This window comes from Erithacus rubecula (genome assembly GCF_903797595.1).
Source record: "Erithacus rubecula genome assembly, chromosome: 5".
In the NCBI taxonomy this organism is placed as follows: domain Eukaryota; kingdom Metazoa; phylum Chordata; class Aves; order Passeriformes; family Muscicapidae; genus Erithacus; species Erithacus rubecula.
The window spans coordinates 3,618,609-3,637,313 of NC_136687.1; the positions used below are offsets into that span (position 1 = coordinate 3,618,609).

At 42.6% G+C, this 18,705-nt stretch overlaps 2 long non-coding RNA genes across 2 annotated transcripts in view; one reads left to right on the forward strand and one right to left on the reverse strand.

The window, feature by feature from the left end:
- LOC306802201 overlaps nucleotides 1-18,705 on the forward strand; it is a 234,084-nt gene that overhangs the window by 53,385 nt on the left and 161,994 nt on the right. The gene's annotated exons all lie outside the window — the stretch shown is intronic.
- Nucleotides 11,091-13,992, reverse strand: LOC306802565. Its single transcript, XR_013774403.1, has 3 exons — nucleotides 13,595-13,992; nucleotides 12,777-12,841; nucleotides 11,091-11,193 (listed from the first exon to the last, which is right to left on the reverse strand). It is a non-coding gene; the product is annotated as an uncharacterized lncRNA (long non-coding RNA).

Below are 18,705 nucleotides of genomic sequence, written 5' to 3' on the forward strand. Positions count from 1 at the left end.
AGTCCTGTTCTGGGAATATGTCCTGATATCCTTCCTAGCACAAGAAGGAGTATTTGGGAGGAAAATTTGTCCTTGATTTGAGTTATATTTTAATATATTTGATAGTCAAAGATGTATTTTTTCTGCATGCCTGGACTCTGTTTTCCCTGGAAGGAAACATTCCCTCTTCACATAGAGGAAAAATACACAGAAGCAATGGAAAGCTGCAAAATACTAAAAAAAAAAGACAAAACAACACAGGTCCAAGAAGGATAACAGTTCATCCAGACCTTTATAGAGAAGGTCAAGCACATGGAAAAAAAAAATCATAATTAGGTGCTCTGTGGAGGAAAGGAGGAAATGCTTTGGCATCTGAATCCCATAACCTGGAGCCCACACCACAGTCAGCATCAACACTGACCCAGGGAGCTGAAAGGTTTCTTTTTTCTCCCCCATTAACCCAGTTAACTCAGTGTTGATTTCAGAAAACAGTCCTTATTAAGATGAAAATCCAGCTCATTTAAAAATCTAAACTTAAAGATGAAGTTATTTTTTCAAATCCTGAAAATTTAAAAGAAAAAATCTCCTAATATAAAAAGAAAAAAATCACGTCAGTAACTTCATGGAAAGTCTTATTTTATTTTCTCTTTATTCAGATGGAAGTTTTTATGGTTTATGAATAAAAAGGTATAATTTATTGGAAGATACATACATGTGCAGATGTGTGCACACACTTTAACCATTAATTTTATCCTCTTGAGGGAGTTTTGTTGACAAGGGTATAAATTTTACTTTCATGAAACAACTCAACTGATAAGGATGGTTGTGGGGAAATATTAATTAAGTAAGATCAGGTCTTCACACAAACCTATTTTCAATGGAAGAATAGGAATGATTATCCAGTGAAGACTTTTTTCATCACTTATCTCTATGAAATATCTGAAAATTTGTTTAGCTTCAATGCACAAATATTTATTTTGATCTTAATAGTTTTTACACACAGTAGAAGTATGAGTGCTGCTGATTCCTATCCTGGCAATACAATTCACTTTATAGAATGTTATATTAACCAAATTTTGACTTTGAATCAGCATAGAGGGAGGGAATTGTTTGCAGCCATGACCAGGGATATCCTAATATCAAACTCAGTTTTTCATTATTAAAAGAAAATTCATCTAAGAAATCCTAACACACACTCAAGTTTTGCAGTAGGATTTCCTTGGTCTCATTTTCACTGCAAATGCTGAAGAAAAATGAATTGAAACTAAAGACCTACTTTTGTTTTCTGGGTTCCCTTTCGTCTCTATTCTTATTAATGAGATCATGTTTAGCAACAGAAGTTATTGTTAAGGGACAAGTATGATGTCACAGGACAGACACCTGACAAACCAGACTTCTGCTTAAGTAAACTAAAGACTAGGTGCACATAATCTTGATTCTCATATGCTGCTTAAATAAAAGCAGTGCTCCTTCCAGGAAAAAAGGTGAGCAAAGCACAGCTGTTCAGGAGAAAGCAAGAATACAAATTGTGCAAATCACTACAGTATGGCAAAAAGCACTGGGCTGCTACAGAGACATCACTGTGCACCAGCAGAGGATTTGATCTTTAATTCTGTCAGCAAAGTGAATGAATTCAAGAGAATTCTTATTTTCAGCATGTAAGTTCTGCTCTGCACAGACTTAACAAATAGTCTTTGTAACAAGTGTGCATTTCATCCTGATTTCATTTATTCCAGCCATCAGGGAGAACTTGCACATTTGTATCACAAACCTCATATGGAAAATTATATAGATATGTTCAGCAAGATCCATTTCTCCAAACCTGCAGCAGTTAAATTTTAAAAATATTGTCCCACTTTTTTTTTAACTTGCTTGGAAAATAAACTTAGGAGAAATGTGAAGTACTGGAATGTCAGCCTGGGGTCTGCAGAGATGACAGAGTGAATATTTTGGCTTTAGAATCTCCTCCACTAATCCAGCTCTAAAAACTTTGAGCTTCCTGCTTTCTAAGGTTATATCCTGAGCTGTTATTTTCTACCTATCAACCATGAGAGAGCAACAACTTACATTTCCATTATATTAAAAAAGCTGATTTTTTATTTATTTGTGTAATTTGTTTTTAAAAATTTTATTTTTTTTAACTTTTTCTTCACCCTTTTTTTTTTCTTTTTTACCAGAATCTGGAGTTTGACTTTTCACCCAAAACAAAGCAAAAGTCCTTGATCCTTTGCAGAAGTGGCACGTCATTTAACATGTCATTTAACATCTGCTCACTCTGCTCCTCTCTTGTGTATGATCCAGATGCACCCACAGCACTGACTCAGCACAGCCAGGTACATTTATATCAGGTGAGTTCTCCTCTGATCAAATATTGTGTAACCTGAGTCCATTTCAGTTCTGGAGGACACAGGTAAAACAAGCTGAACAATTCCATCACACACTGCTGCTCTCAAGGTAGTTCTGCATGTTGTCAGATGGATAAATAAATATATTTTTGTAACAACGTGGAAAGTGACTTTTCCTTTTAGAACAGAAGGTGCTCACAGAATGTCTACCACAGTTACTGTAAAAAGGTAAAGCTGATGCACATGTGGCACTGGACAGAATATTTCCAGTCTGAGTCCCCTTCCCACTCAGGAAACAATACCTCCCTTTGCAAGAGCAGTGATCTCCTTTGGCACCAGAGTGGCTCCCACTTTTCTCTCAAAGCCAGGCAGGGATGGTGCCACCACTAGTCTGTGCCAGCCCATAGTTAAAATCCCAGGACAGGGAGCTGTGGATTTCACTGAGGCAGTAAACAATTAAAAGCACAACTTCTCCCAGCAAGGACAATGCACCAATACCTGCACAGGCACCATGCTGGACCAAAGACATTTTTCATCCCTCCTGTACCACACTGCTACTAAAAAATTCAAAATTAAGGTAAAAAGATGAAGAATTTCCAGACAAAACCAGAGTAACTCTGGAACCTCACAGCCAGTGCTCCCTTTCTGGGGATGGCAGAGTCAAACTCTTTTACCAACACTGAATTAAATAGCCTTTGAATAAAACATGTGAACAACATCAGGCACAACAACTAAACCCCGTGGGAGTCACTGAATCACTGGGCTACAAAATCCAGCTGCTTTTCCCCTGTATCTCCCACTGTCCTGATGAATCCTGCACTGCTGAGCACAGCAGCCCAGCTCCTGTGTGTGCCTCCACACACAGCCAGACACTCCACAGGCAAGGCTGGGGACAGACACCAGCACTGAAGGAAATATTGATTCCTTATAGCAGTGCTGCTGATTTTCTGCTCTACAATAATCCCTCACACAGGACCCTGGTATGTGTCCAGACTTTCCTCTTATGCTGATTTACTTTTCACATTTCAGCTACAATAAGGGGATCAATGTTTTCCATGTATTTCTTCCCAGCTTCATCAGATTGAATATCTTTTTTTTAATTGGCATTTACAACTAATCTATTGCTCAGAAGCATCAGCCTCTCTCTATATGTGGCTTATTCAAGTGCTTCATACTGACAGAATATGCAAATAACTCATCTAATCTTGTGTCAATCTGGCAGAATTGGACTGCACTCAGTAGCTGATGTATTTAATAGTTGTTTTTGTTTCCTGCATTTCTTATAGGAAGAGATCACAGGACACTAATTGCTATCTGTAAATGTTTAAGAGAGTGACAGTGTATTTGAATAATTCCATTCCATATTGCATTGGTACATTGAATATCCAACCCAGGAAACAAGTCTTGGATCTATGTTCAATCTTTGTTTCCATATTGATGGGTTTTTAACTGTCTCATTCCTTTGTAACTTTAGATCAACCTGTTTACTTATTTATATTCTTTTATATATAAATAATCAAGAGCGAACTGATTATTTATTTCTTTTATAATGCCACTCAAAATATTACTCTCTTGTCCTTGATTTCATGGAACTTCAGGGAAATCTCTTGTTTCTAAAACTTAACTCCATTAATGCTGGTCAAAACTTGCATTTTCGAATAGTTTTTTTTTAAACAGGTAAATTATGTAGACATACTAAGTCATACACATAAATATTTCCATTATAATATTTTTTACATGCTCATTTTTACATGGTCATTGATTTAGAAATGTTGGATGAAAAATTAAAATAATCTACACAAACACACTGAAGACATCAAAATCTAGAAGCAATTTTTCAAAATGAATACTATTCTCAGCACCCATTCTAAATAAACATGCATTGCAATTTTCTGAGTAGAGCAGCATATTTCTCCTGTAATACATTTTTCTATGCTGGCCAATAGGTTTCTGCAAGATGATGTTTTGTAAATAAATTAGAACTTAAAATTATTTTTGACACAACTGTTTATTAAACAAAACTTATGTGCACACTGCAGTACTATAAATTATCTGTATGCTCTTAAATATTACAAGCACTAGCCCATGAGTTAGAATGTTCATTAAATATTTCTTTTGCTATTGTCTTTTGACCTCCTGCTTTCCTCCTGCCTTTTTAAATTACTGAGTGCTTTTAAAACTTGAACACTGTAAAATCCCCCAAGCAAAGATAAGGAAAGTGAATGTTTATTTGGAAGAAGGTGAATGTCAGTATTTATAATAAGGATATTAAAACACTTTAAAAGGGAAGTAATCTCTCACATTCCAGCTGGAAAACAAACTTCTCCCTAAGAAGTAGGTGTAGAAACATTTCCCCATGTTCATTGCCATGTTCATGTTGTTTCCACAGCTTTTATTATGTTTTCCTCACAAGCATCTGGGACTGGCATCAGGTAGTGCCAGAACCATCTACCAAGGAATGTCCTGCAGACCTCATAGTCTGAACCTGTCATATCACCTGCAAAGCAGCTAAATTTCTATGTATTCTTCACACTAATGACAGTAATTTTCAGCATAATATGTCCTTTGAGCTCTCATATATCTGATAAGACTCAAGACAGGTAATTTTGCATTGCAGGACTTTGTTATTCTCCAGTGACAGAGGGGATGGACAGGAAGGCACCAAGAAAAAAACAGGCAAAAATTAGAACTCTCCATTTTTGCTTTGCCATAAGCCTCAAGTGCAGAAGCACCAACTTAATCTCTGTAAGGATTCCTAGCCTTTAACCCATGTTTGGTTTACCCAAATTTATCACATTTATGTGGAAGGGTTTACAACTTTAAAGGGTTTTTTTAAATATAACTCTCATGCTTACATGAACCATTCATGCAATTTGACATCCATTCTTTCAAAAATGTGCTCCAAAGCCTTAATCCTACAAACATGTAAATAATTTATTTATTCCTGAGGGTACACTGCACACAGAGATAGACATTCTCTCCATCAGAAAAATACTAAGGGCCGGATTCCTGCTTTGAATAAATTTTCAATGATTAATTTGTTTTTAAAAATTAAGGGAATGTACTCCCCTGAAAGAGGGAGCCACAGCTATAATCCAGTAGGAGTGGGAAACTGTGGCTTAGTAAGTGATAGGTCCTCATCAGGTGAGCTGCAGTATCTCACTTTTCTGCATTTTTGTCTTTTCCCAAATGCAAAATAAGACCATCCCTAACCCTTAGGCTAATGCATTTTATTTGTGCATGCTGTATACAGGCACTCAAAGACCACAGTCCAGCTGATGAGTCCCAACTCATTAATTTGAGCTAACTTAGTTGAGTCCAAGTTGATGGTGATTTGTGAGGTTCACTGGCATTGAGTTTCTGCTTGGGACAGAAACTCCTGCATAATAGTAAACAGCAATAAATAAAATGTTCACATGTACATGGCTTCATCTGATCTGACCAGATGATTCTGTGGAGTCTCTATCTGAACTAGCTGCCTCAGATCCTCACTGCTATCAGGGAGGGTCCTGTCAGCTGAGTTAAGAGAGATCAGTGTCTCAGTTCCATTCCCACACACAGGCACCTGCAGTGTTTGATATCTGGATGGCTCCCATGTGCCTGTGCTTTCTGTAGCAGCAACCAAGCAGGAATCTTAAAAACCAAAATACCTCTATGTGGGGCAACTCAGTGAAGGCCTGTATGCACCTGTGTCACCAAGGGAAGGGGTCTGTTCCTCCTACACATCCAGTACTGTCTACTGCCAGAGACAGGGCAGTGGATGCAGTGGATCTTTGATCTGACTGGATGGAACCCTTTTTCATTTTCCTGTTAAAATGGCAATGGAATTTATTTTAAGGTTGAGTCGTTACACGTCCCATAATTTTCTATGAATTAATTCTCTGCTGCAATATGTTTATGGGCAGAGTGTCACAGGCAAGGATTTACTGTTCAGAAAAAGTTTACAGCAGGAGCACAGACAGCACAGCACCAGACTAGCAGGGTTTGGGTTGTGAACCAGGCTGCAGTGGAAGTGTCTGCACAGCCCTGCCAGCTGAGACCAATGGCCTGAACCTCCTTAAACATTCCTCCAGCCATTCTCCATCCTGTGCCTTCTGTCCCCACTTCTGGCACAGCACCCACCATGCTTCACTTGTCCCCAGAAATCTGCCACTCAGCCTTGACCACAGTCACAGTCCCTCTGTATCCCTGCTCCAGAGGCTGTGTCCACTGTGTATCCCAGCCCGGGTCCTTCCTGACAGTCTGGGACTTCCCAGAGCTCCTAACTCAGAAAGGGCTTCACATTGCTGGGTCAGGAAGAATCCCCTTCAGCTCTGCCAGTTACACAACATGCAACATTTTCTGATCCTCAGGTTTGTTTTGTCCCCTCTCCTGAGTGGAACAAGCCCTCTGCACAGTTAATTTATCCTGACTCTTTTCCTATCCTGAAAAACACCTTCTATACCCCCTTCTTATTTTGACCCTGTTCCTCTTTATTCTGGGGATGGTTTACTTTTGGGTTTTTTTCCCCAAATACAAGCACTCATATTTGCTCTGCTGATGTTTTTAGTTTATAATTGAAAACTGAGTGCTGTCTCGAGATTTTTCACCACATTTCCAATTGTTGTTTTCTAGTTCTCATTTTAATTTTGCTGCTGCTAGAGCTAAGGCCACATGCAGAGGGACTTTGTTGGAGAATTCAGCTAAGCTTTGTTTTCTCAGATGAGCAATGCTCTTGCTATAAGTGCCTGTCATCACAAGACTTTAGAAAATAGATCATGAAAACAGGGAGTGACTGGGGAAAACTAGAAACAAAATAAGAGTGTAAGTACATGTGCTTCTAGTTTTAGAATTAGAAACTGAGGAAAAGACCTTATATAATACATCAGAAGACTTTTATATAAGTGATTTATTAGGTTTAGTATAAGTGATTTATTTAGTCTATTTTTGTTCCAGTCTTTCAGTGTTATAAATAACAGCAAGATCTCTTTCGAACTGAAACACAACACACATCTTAGTAAGACAGAAACTTTCCCAATTCTCATGTAGGAGAGATGAGGTGCAGCTCAATGTAAGTCATAATTCTGGCACACTGTCAAGTATTCCTCCAAAAATAAGACTTGGAAAAAATAATTTACAGCTTTGGAAGTTAAAGGGTAGTTGCAAGTACAGAGAATGGTGACTTTCTTCCAAAACTCATCCAAATTCCTGGTGTAGTCTCATCACAAGCCCCACAATGCCAGACTCTCAGGTAACATGTCCATTATCATCCAAGCTGCTCCCTGCTTCCTCACCCAGGAGTGGAAGTGTGCTGGATCACCCACAGCCCAGGGACAGTGTGGGAGCACACACAGGAGGAAACAGCATCTCTGATGGAAGAACAACTCCCTGTGCCAGCTGCTCCCTGATGAATATTAGCATTAATGATGCCCCTGTGGGGTATGCAAGGCTGCTTTTTGCTTCCCTGTCTCTCACACGTGCCCACAGTGACAGCTGCTGGCACAGGATAACCTTGTTCAGAGAAGCCTCTTCTTAGAACCAGCACCTGCACTGGTTCTTGCATCTATTCAAAATTATTCCTGCCTGGAAATAGGCAGTTTTTTCCCCCTCATCTCAGGTTATTAACACAACACTTACAATCAATAATGCCCTATAGCCTTTTTTTTTCTATTTTATTTGAAAATTAAGGAATAAAAAAAGGTAATTTCAGAAGATGTTTCTCAGGCATCCCTGAAAGTGTTCAAGGCCAGGTTGGATGGGATTTGGAGCTACCTGGTCTAGTGAAAGTTGCCACTGACCATGGAAGGGGCTTGGAACAAGAAGCTTTTCACAGTCTCTACCAACCCAAACCAGTCTGTGATTCTATGGTTCTGTTCTCACTCTGGACAGTTGTCGGTGATTGATGAGACAGGGCTCATTGTGTGGATGGGAAAAGCCAATTTATTGATTCTACAAATCAGTTCTATATACTTTTCCAACTATAGCTAAAAATAGCAACAATCACACAATTGGTGTTTCTAAGTAACATTACTTAATCAGAACCCTGCAGACAGTTTTTGCACTGACCTACACAGACATATACAGTCTTGCATGGTTTATCTTAAACAAAGCATATCAAGCACACCCTTTGTTTCCTCATTCAGGGTTCTGCCTTGACATGCCAGCTTGTGGCCCACTAGACTTTCCACATCCACTTCAGTCATGAGTTGAGCAGTGCTCAGACCTGCTCTCCAGTTGTATTCCCATATTTCTCCCTTTCTGTTCCACCAGTAAAATTATCTTCATAGATAATTTGTTGATGACTTGTCTATCAATTTCTGAACACATTGTAAAATGCATGGCAAACAAATCATCAAAAGCAGCAATATGGCTAAAACATAAATTCCTCTTTTCACTAAATTCTTAAGTCAGACAGTAAACTAAACCTTCATCCCCTAAGTATGTGCCCAAGCCAGTCTGTATCATCTACAACTCTTAGTTTGGTGACACTATCTCAAAGAACCTGTATGCTAGCGTGGATAAATTGAGAAATGGTCTGACAAATTCATGTAGCAAAAGCTTTTAAAGTCTTTACAGCCATATCTTGGCAATCCTACTTCTGTTCTTGTCTTGGTCATGAGGGTTGGATGCAATTAGGTAAATATTTTTTTCTCTGGGCTTCATTTTCTTGGGAGAAAATTTATATTTGTCTAGACAATCAGGTAACTACTTTGGTCCTGTTGGTGATAAAACACATGCAAACCTTCTCCCTAGGTGAGTCAATTAGCCAGGCCTTGTCACTGTACACTCAATTAAAGATCTTAACATAGAAAATTTTAGAAATTGCCCCTGCACATGCAAATTTTTAAAGCAGTATCACTTTGGGGGAATCAAATTTTATTTGGTTGATTTACTTTTAAAATTTTAGTGTAAATATTAGTGCAAATGTTATTGAGGAGCCACACTCTCCCTTCTTTTGTTTTTTTAATATGTGTGTTTTTCATTATAAACATAAAGGCAACATATAAAGCAAAACAACTTGGGGCAACATAATAAACTCACACTAATCAGAAATAAATTAGAAAATACCTGTGATTAGTAGTAAACAAAGACAGAATGGTGATTTCAAACAATGCATTATCAACTCCCTAAATACTGTAGCATCACCCAGAGTCTGCAGTAACAGGAAAGCCTCATGTTAGAGTAAAGGCTTGGAGAACCATTCCCAAGTAAGATTTCTAAGTTCACTTCAAATGGAATTCTAGCTCTAAGTCCAAATTAGGCAAGTCAAAATAACCTGAGTACAGTTTTGGTGCAGAGAACACCTGGGTTTGTTCAAACACTTCTTGACCAGGTAAGGCCAGGACTTGGCCAGGGCCCAGGCCTAAACTGGAAGAGTCTCCATAATATGTTCCAAAACCTCTCAGTAATAGTAGTTGGGAAAGTTTTTTGAAATAATTCATGTCTTGTAAATAGCCATACAACAATATGTGAAGCTTTGTAAAGTAGCTAGATTTGTAATGTACCCTTAGCTAAGTAGTAACAAAGAAAAAAAGTATTAAATAGCTTACAATTAAACAAACACAAAAATATATAATGCCTTTTCTATGTTTTCACTTAAGAGAAGGAGGGGTTTTGGTTGTTCCTAAGAAAACCAAACTTATTTTGCCCTCGTGTTTCTGGATTATTTTGACATCAGAGGGAAAACCTGAAGCTCAGCCACATTGCTGGACACATGAAAATCTGTCAGGAGGAGCTTCACAGAAAGAATCACAAATACAACTTCTCACAAATCTGGTGGCTATTTTCTGCACTCCAAGCAATTTTTTCAAGCCTGAAACGTGATGGTTGCACTCTGGAAAAGTAATTTTTTTGTAGTTCATTAACAAAGTGAGTTGGCTCAAAAAGACTGTAAAGGTGTCTTGGTGAAAAAAAAAACCCAATGAGGTTGATGGTCTCAAAGAAGATTGTGTTAGCTAAAGAGGAGCAGGCTGAGCGAGTTTCTCATTTTCTCAAGCATATGACAAATGTGTAGAGATTTTTCTTTTTTACTAGTTGCCTTGAAAAAATAAACAAAATATTAGTTGAACTGATAGATTTTTTTCTTTGTTTTCTTAGCAAATTTAAAGTTTAAACACTTTTTTTCCCCAGAAAAAGTTAAATATTTTCTCTTCTTTGGATGTCTTTTGAAAATGAATGTCAATACATTTTCAGATAAAGCCATTTTGAAATACTAATGAAAACACTTCAGTTAAAAATGTCAAAATGAAGACATTTATTTTCCATTCTTTCTTTCTGTGATGATATTTGAAGACAAAAGTAAAATGGGAAATGAACTGTGCTTCCTCAGATTATTTTGTCATTGGCTGACACAAGTTTACACCTTTTTTCTGCCCTTGATTAGAAAGGCTTCTGAGAATGATTTTCCAAAGAGAAGATTATAGAGAAGAATCCAATCAATGTATCTAAGATAATACTTTTTGGTGGGAGCAGAATAGAGAAACTCAAGGAGAATAGAGACCTCTGCTTTGTAGAATGTTTCTAGATGATCACAAGCAAATACTATATAAATGTGATTGCTTAGAAATGGGTATGCTGTAAAAAATTTAACTTCATCTCTAAGCAAATGAAATCTCCTTAGCAGCTTTACCTGTTCAAATTACTTGTTGGTGAGTTAAAACTACAGATTAGGAGCATCAGCATGTACTTTCCAAACTCAAAGGCCATGCTGAGGTGAAATAAGTATCTTCATAACCTGATATTTAGATTTGAAGAGAGTGTGACAAGGAGAAAACAGAACCAAAAGCCTCAAAGGAACAATAGAGCTTGTTTCCAAAAATATTGATCGAAGCGTTGCTGTTTGAAGTCAGCTTGGCTCAGGCAGGTGGATGATGAGCTGAAGGATCGTGCACTGTTTTGACAGGAAGGCAAACATATCAGTTTAAATTTAACAATCCCTCTACTCAAGTTGTCATTTCAAATCTTTCTTATGCCATTGACCTGACGTTAGATCAATAAAATTATGACATTTTATGGCACATCAGTGACATAGCAAAATATTGATTGAAAATCCTAGAGGATGGAAAAATACCAGAAAGCGTATATTACATATCTGGGTTTATTTTTTTTTTTTTTTAATCTTTCTCTATAATAATGATCTCTTCTATACAAAACATGTTAACTGGTTTCATCTTTGCCGTATAACTTCATTTAGTAGTTACTGACATTTTTAGATCAGTTCTGACTGAAGAAACTTTGACTAGCCCTAAAGGAGGCCAGTTAGCTGAACTCATTACTTTTTGTCTGAATATACACATTGAAAAGTATTTGTTCTCCTTGATTGTTTTATTGCAATCTTATTTTCATCTATTATTTCTGTACATAGGAAAACATTATTACAATTTTTCTTGAAGCATAGCTCAATACTGCTCTATACATAAAACTAAATCTTTATGAATGATGCCAGAAGGTGTGTTAAAATGTTGTATTTTTAACAGTAGTCTCAAAATCCAAATGGGAAAAAATAACCTTATTTGAAGACTGACCATAAAACTTCATCTTCCCAAGACAATCTAAACTAGTACAAGTTTAGAAAAGTACACTAAAAAACCAACTTTGTAAGACATAATACCTGGCCCAATATAACTAAAAGTAGATTTTTTGTTTGTTTGTTTGTTTTTTTGGTGAGGTTAAGAAGGTGCTAACAGTAACAGAGATTATGTTTGGTGGAGTCTAAAATTTGGTTTCCATTATCCTGGCCTTTTTGGAATTTGAAAGACTGCAGCAGTGTCCAGATTTTGGACATTGGGGGGGGAGAGGGGGGGCTTTCTATGGCAGCAAGATTCATATTATCTGTGTAATTACCTCATAAGTTACTCTCCCAGGAGTTGGTGGGAAACAACGGGTGCTTAATGGTGTGATTTGCATAACCTATTGTGGACATATGCATTAGAAAAAATTAAACACATTTATAGACAGCACTGGCCACTTGGCCCAACCCATAATTACAGACCCTGGAGTGCCTAGCACAGCTCTAGCCATCTGGTACAATGAATCCCTGCTTGGATCATTGTCCAAATAAAGCAATCTTCCACTTCATGTTGTTTCTAGGAGAGATATTCCCTTAGAGTGCAACATTCCCATCTGCACACTAAGGATCTTCTGAGTGAGGGAATAGTCATTAAAGAACCAATTGTCAGATTGGATTGAGACTGAAATTATGGATTTTTTAATTTTCCTGCAGCTATGCAGAGCTTGACTTGAGCCACTCAAAGTTAACCATATTTCTCCATGGTAACTCTTCTGACCACAACAGCAGGTCATTTTCAGCATAAAAACATCAACTGTGACTCCACAAGAGGCTAAAGCCTAAAATGTGGCAGAGCAATAGAGTATTCCAGGGTATACCACCTTTTTCTCATGCCCAAACTCTTAGAGTTTGCTACTGGCTAGTGCCAGAGACAGAACACATAGATACTGGATCTCACTGACCACGGATGTTCTCAAGATGGATTCGTCCAAATGGCGCCATGGAGGTCAAAAAGTACAGATAACTGAAACTAAATTGAAGTCTTGATTTGAAAAAGCAAGAAGTGCTAATTCAAGGTGTTTCTGTGAGACGTGTGTGTGTTGAAGTGTCTCTGCATAGCTGCATACTCATCATATTCAGATTATTCTTACTATGATTGAATTGCCCTGTTCCTGGTGCAGAACGTTGAACTTGTTGAACCTCACTGGGTTCTTGCAGTCCCACTGCTCAAGCTTGGCCAAGTCCCTCTGGATGTTCCCTTCCTTCACGGGTGTCACCTGCCCAGCTCAGCTGTAAAGGTGCTGGGATGCACTCGATCCCATTCTCTTTGGCATTGATGACACTAAAGAGCTCCAGTCTCATGGCAGAGTCCTGACAGGATGCCCCTCATCCGTCTGCTCCACCCTTACATAGATGACTGATTGTTATGGTGTGTTTTTCCTTAATGGTTTGATCCTGTTCTCCCACGTTGTTGGTTCGATCTAAGTTGTGCCCTCCTACCCAGTTGCCAGTCATATCCTAGGATTCGCCTCTTGTTCAAGAATGTTCCCTGTCCCTCCTCCTACCACTTGTCAGTTCTCCCTTGTCCCAGCCCCCTGCCTGGAAGTCCCCTTTGGAAATCCCCTAACCTTGGACACCTCATTGGTCCATGTGACCTGCTCTCATCCCTTTGTTTTCTTCAGTGATCTGCAAGTTGTAAACCCCACCTTGTGCTCCTCCCCAGCTCTCTTGTTATAGGTCACTGACCCTAAACTCCACCCTCAGTCTGTCCCTTAAAACCCACCGGCTGGCCTGTGTTCTGAGTTCTTCTTTCTGGTCAGCATTTGAGTTAATAAATCCTGAGATTCTCAAGCGAGGCCTACCTTGTCTGTCATCTACACTGATTTGCAGTAACTGGCTGGGGATTCCAGGGTCCTGGGGAATGTTGCCCCTCGTTAATGTGTGCATCAGAGTGTGCATCTCAACAAATGACAGCAGCCCCCTGGCTGTGTCCATCTGGGCAGCTGCTCCTGCACCAAATCCCCTTTCCTTCACAGCCAGGGCTCTGCTGCGTGGAGATCAGGATGCCATGTGGGACTGTGTCGAGAGCCCTGCAGGAGCCTGAGCACAGCAGGGCCTACAGGTCTGGAAGTCCAGGGGGGCTGAGCCCTGTGGGTGTATCCATTTCCAGCCAAATCTGAGTTAGCTCCACTGTTCCAGACATGCTGGGTGTGCTCTTTGTGACAGAGGCACCTTCCAGGGGCCCTTGGTGCTGTGGGGCCACATCAGCAGTGAGGGGCCATTGTGAGTCTGCAGGGTGTCACTGCCCTGACCTGCAGGGATCTCCTCCCAGCAGAGTCACTCTGCTCCCTCACGAGGCAGCAGCTCCATGGAGAGCTGTGCTGCAGAGAGCAGAGATGGCAATGGAGGAGAAGGTGAACTCTTGGGGCAGCAGCCTTGAGCAGGGCACAGCCACAACAAGTTCTGAGAGCCTGAGGACTGCCCTGCGCCCCAGCACACCCAAGGAGACACACACACCATATACAGGAGCCACATTCCTGTACGAGTCTCCTGCTGGCCTCCACTGGGCTCCAGAGGCCCCAGCAGTGGCTGACAGAAGAGCAGGAGTGGGCACATGGCAGGCCTGTGTCAGCTCCCCTGGGCTGGCTGCCGGGGATGTGGTGCCACAGACAAGTGTCAGAGCAGAACCCAGCAGTGTCCTGTGTGCCAAGGGAGAGACAAAGGCTCCCCAGCACATCTGTGCCACTGCCTGCAAATCCTGCAGAGAGTCTGAGCACCCTGTCCCAGAGGGAGCCCCCACAGGAGCTGAACAGGAGCTGACAGGGGCCCATGCAGAGCACACACTGTCAGGGAAGCCAGCCCAATTCTCTAGCACCTGGAGAAAATCCACAGCAATCAGAGGGTGCTGGGCTGGCTGGAAGCAAACTTTCCAACCCAGTGAGGGGCCTTGGCCAAGGAGGAACAAGAGGGGTAAGGAAACTGTCCCCAAGGGCTTGGCCAAGGGAAAAAAATCAATGATAATAAGCAGTCTCAAGAGGAGGTCAAGAGACATCAAGAGCTGTTCTAAAGGGAATGTGGCAGCAATGGAGAGCTGTCCCAAGGAGAAGAGAACAAGAAAGGATTGTGCCAAGAGGAAGACAGCAATGACAAAGAGCTGTCCCAAGGGGGAAAGCACATCCGCTGCAGCCTCTGGGGCAGCCCCTTGGGCGCAATGCAGGAGCAGCACCCTGACCCTGCTGCCCAGGAGGTGCACGGTGTCTCAGCACTCTGGGCCCAAGGCAGCAGCACAGGCAGTCACTGATGTGCCCAGCTGGGCTCTGCCACAGCCGGTGCCACGGGCTCAGAGCAGCAGGTCCTGCCCTGGTCAGAGCTGCCGAGGCACAAGAGGCCATGGCAGCTTCTCCTGCCTTTGGTGAGCAGGTGAGAGCTGCAGGGACAGGCAGGGAACTGCCCCACACAGCCCCTGCAGCCAGCCCAGCCCTTGGCTATGGCCAGGAGCCCGTGGCCTCAGCGGGCAGCGGGTGGGGCAGTGACAGGGTCAGTGCTGCCAGCGCCAGAGACCGAGCATTGGCTAAGGAAGAGTGGAAAGAATCCCTCAACCAAGAGCAGGGCAAGGGCAAGGTGACAGTGAGGAAGAACTGTCCTGAAGGGGAGACAAGAGAGACCAAGACCAGGCCGGACATGGCAGCGTCCCTCTCGCTGCAGGCAGGGCTGGGCTCTGAGCGGGCTGTGCCTGTCCCTGCACGGGCTGTGCTCTGTCCCTGCACAGGCTGTGCCTTGTCCCTGCACGGGGCTCTGAGCGGTCTGTGCCCTGTCCCTGCACGGGCTGTGCCCTGTCCCTGCACAGGCTGTGCCCTGTCCCTGCAGGGGCTCTGAGCGGGCTGTGCCTTGTCCCTGCACGGGTTGTGCTCTGTCCCTGCACAGGCTGTGCCTTGTCCCTGCACGGGCTGTGCCCTGTCCCTGCACAGGCTGTGCCCTGTCCCTGCACGGGGCTCTCAGTGGTCTGTGCCCTGTCCCTGCACGGGGCTCTCAGTGGTCTGTGCCTGTCCCTGCACGGGGCACAGCCTGAGGATCAGTGCCCCGCTGCCAGCACCGGGCCGGGCCCCAGACAGCTCAGCATCCCACGGCAGCAGCACAGGGGGAGAGTCCCAGGGGATGGGAAGCCGGGGTGTGCCATGGATCCAAATCATTTCAGAGCAAAATATGAACAATGCAATACAACATCAGTGTGTGGCTCAAACAGCCACAGCTGGAGTCAGGCAAGCACTCTTGGTAAGTGCACAGAAGAGCTGCAGGGAGCAACCCCAAACTCCTGGTAAATATCAGGATAGACAAGGGAGATTGTGACTGGAGAAGGAGTCCATGTGGAGGGAGAACAGTGTTTCACAGGGACAAATTTCCTTCTAGTCCCTGGAAAGAAGCTAAGCACAGGACACCAAAAGGGCAGCAAAGAATCCAGGAGGAGAGCGTGGACTGCAGGGCAGAATCAAGACCACTCATGAGCCCTGACGCCTCTGACTCTGAAAGAGCAGACTCTGCATGACAACAAATTTGCATAGAAAGCAAGAAACCTGTCTTCAGGGCAGGGAAAACCTTCCATGCAAAGGACCCTCCTCAAGCCTGGGCAGTACTCCCAGCACTCCTCGTTTAAAGCAACACACAGGCCTCCCTGCTGCATCAGCAGAAGATCTAGACCTCGCCTGTTCTGCATTACCATTTCTGACAAAGAGAACAGGGATTCTTCTAGTCTTAAAATGTTCTTTTGGATTTCGAGCAGATCTTCGTCTATGGTCCTTTGCAGCTGCATTAGATTTTGCTTTTGCGACACTAGTGCTGAGACACCTGTCGCTGTACCCGTCGCTCCCAGGCTCAGGAGCACTGTGATGCTAATGGTGGTTATTGGTTCTCGTTTCTGTCGATGGAGGCTTTCTTCTAAGTGGAAGAGCACTTTGTCATCAGAGTGGTACAGGATCCTGGGAACAACAATAACTTTGACACAAAAATCATTAATTTCATCAAAATGTTTAACAGAGACACAAGGAGGGATGCCTGTGGTGTGACAAGCCCATGCACCTGGAACTGCTGGAATGGCCCATAGGTGCTGCTTGGCGAGGGTGACTGAGCCAAGCCATGGCTGTTAACCAATGTTGAATGGTGATTTTGGAGTTGGCTTTGGCATGTTGAGTCACGACGATCATGCTGCTGTACGTGTCGACTGTTAGAGCAAGCTATGCTTTAGGCTTTAGCAGCTGGCATAAGGTGAAGTCTGTTTGCCAGATCTCTGAGGCCTTTAGGCCTCTGGGATTGACACCACAGGACCATAGGGGTGACTTTTGACAGTGGGGACAAATGGCTACTATGTGCTTGGCATCCGATATAGAAATGCTGCACTGCTTAACAAGCGCCTTCACCCCTATGTGAAGTGATTCATGTAATTGATGTGCTTCTTGCAAAGTCCATAGGCCTTTTGCTGCCATGTCATCCTTATCATTGCCTGTTTGATAGAACCCTTTAACTGGGTTGTGGCTGTTGGCATGCACAACTGACACAGTGCCTTGATAAGAGTAGAGTGCTTCTTCAATCATTATAGTGGCGGGTGAGGTGGAAACGCCTGGATTGGACATTGCTTGGCAAAGCTTTGTGACAAACATAGAATCGGTGACAATGTTGAGATGTTCGGTTTGAAACAGGTTGCATGCCAGCACCACTGCTGAGGCTTCTAGTAGCTGAACTGATAAGGATTTGTGTCTCTACTTAATGTACTGCCATTGGTCTTGCTCTTGCCACACAACAGGTGCAGTGGAAGTTGTTGAGGACGCATCAGTGAATACAGTTGGGCCTGGCAGGGGTCGGTTCTTGACCTTCTGTGGGAGGTTGATGTCCACTATGGCTAGTAATTGAGTCCATGGGGGCTTTGCAGCGTGACAAAATTCTCTTGCAAAACCGAACAGGGCCAGGACAAGGCACTCTGAAACTGCCACGGATGATGACGGGATCTGCTTCCGGAAGGGTAAGTATATTTTTGCAGGCTCAAAACCTAGGTGACTTAGGGCAAGTTTTCTGCCTTTCATGATTAGGTTCCCAAGGCATTCCACCCCTGGGGTAAAGGCTCGCAACAGTCTTCCCAGGGCTACCCATTGTACCGGTTTGGCTAGATCAGGAGGTCCTTGCGCTAATACTCTGACTCCCCCTTCTTTTGTGAAGTGCACGTAAAAGTCCAGTGGCAGGCTTGGGTTCCACCTAGAAAGGATTGTGGTGGACAACTGCTGTTCGATGTAGTCGAGCGAGTGGGTAGCTTCTTCTGAGATGGTTTTTTGCTCCCATGGTTGTTTGCCTTTGAGGAGGTCATACAGCGGGGACATGACCTCTGGTAGAATAAGGACAATATTGCGCAACCATTGTAGTAACCCTACTACTTGCTGTGCATCGTGTAATGTCTTGATGTCGCGACGAATCTTGATTGTGGGAGATGACACGTATGAGCCGTTAATTTTCACGCCTAAAAATGTGACTGAAGGACCTTTCTTTATTTTAGCTTCAGCTATCTCGAAGCTGTTGGCTTTTAGGACCTCGGAAACTGCTGTCACAAAGCTGTCCTCTTAGTCGGGAAGAGGAGCAGCTATCAAAATGTTGTCCATGTATTGGATGATGGTAGCTTCGGGGTTTGCTGATCGGACTGGCGCTAGGGCTTGACTTACGACAATTTGGCAGATGGTGGGGGAGTTTACCATCCCTTGGGGAAGGACTTTCCACTGGAACCGAAGGTTGGGTTGCTGTCCATTAGGAAACACAATAGAGACGGCGAACTGTTCTTTGTCTTGCTCGTGCAGGGGTATTGAAAAGAAACAGTCTTTGATATCAATTACTGCACAGGGCTGATTTGCTGGAATAAAG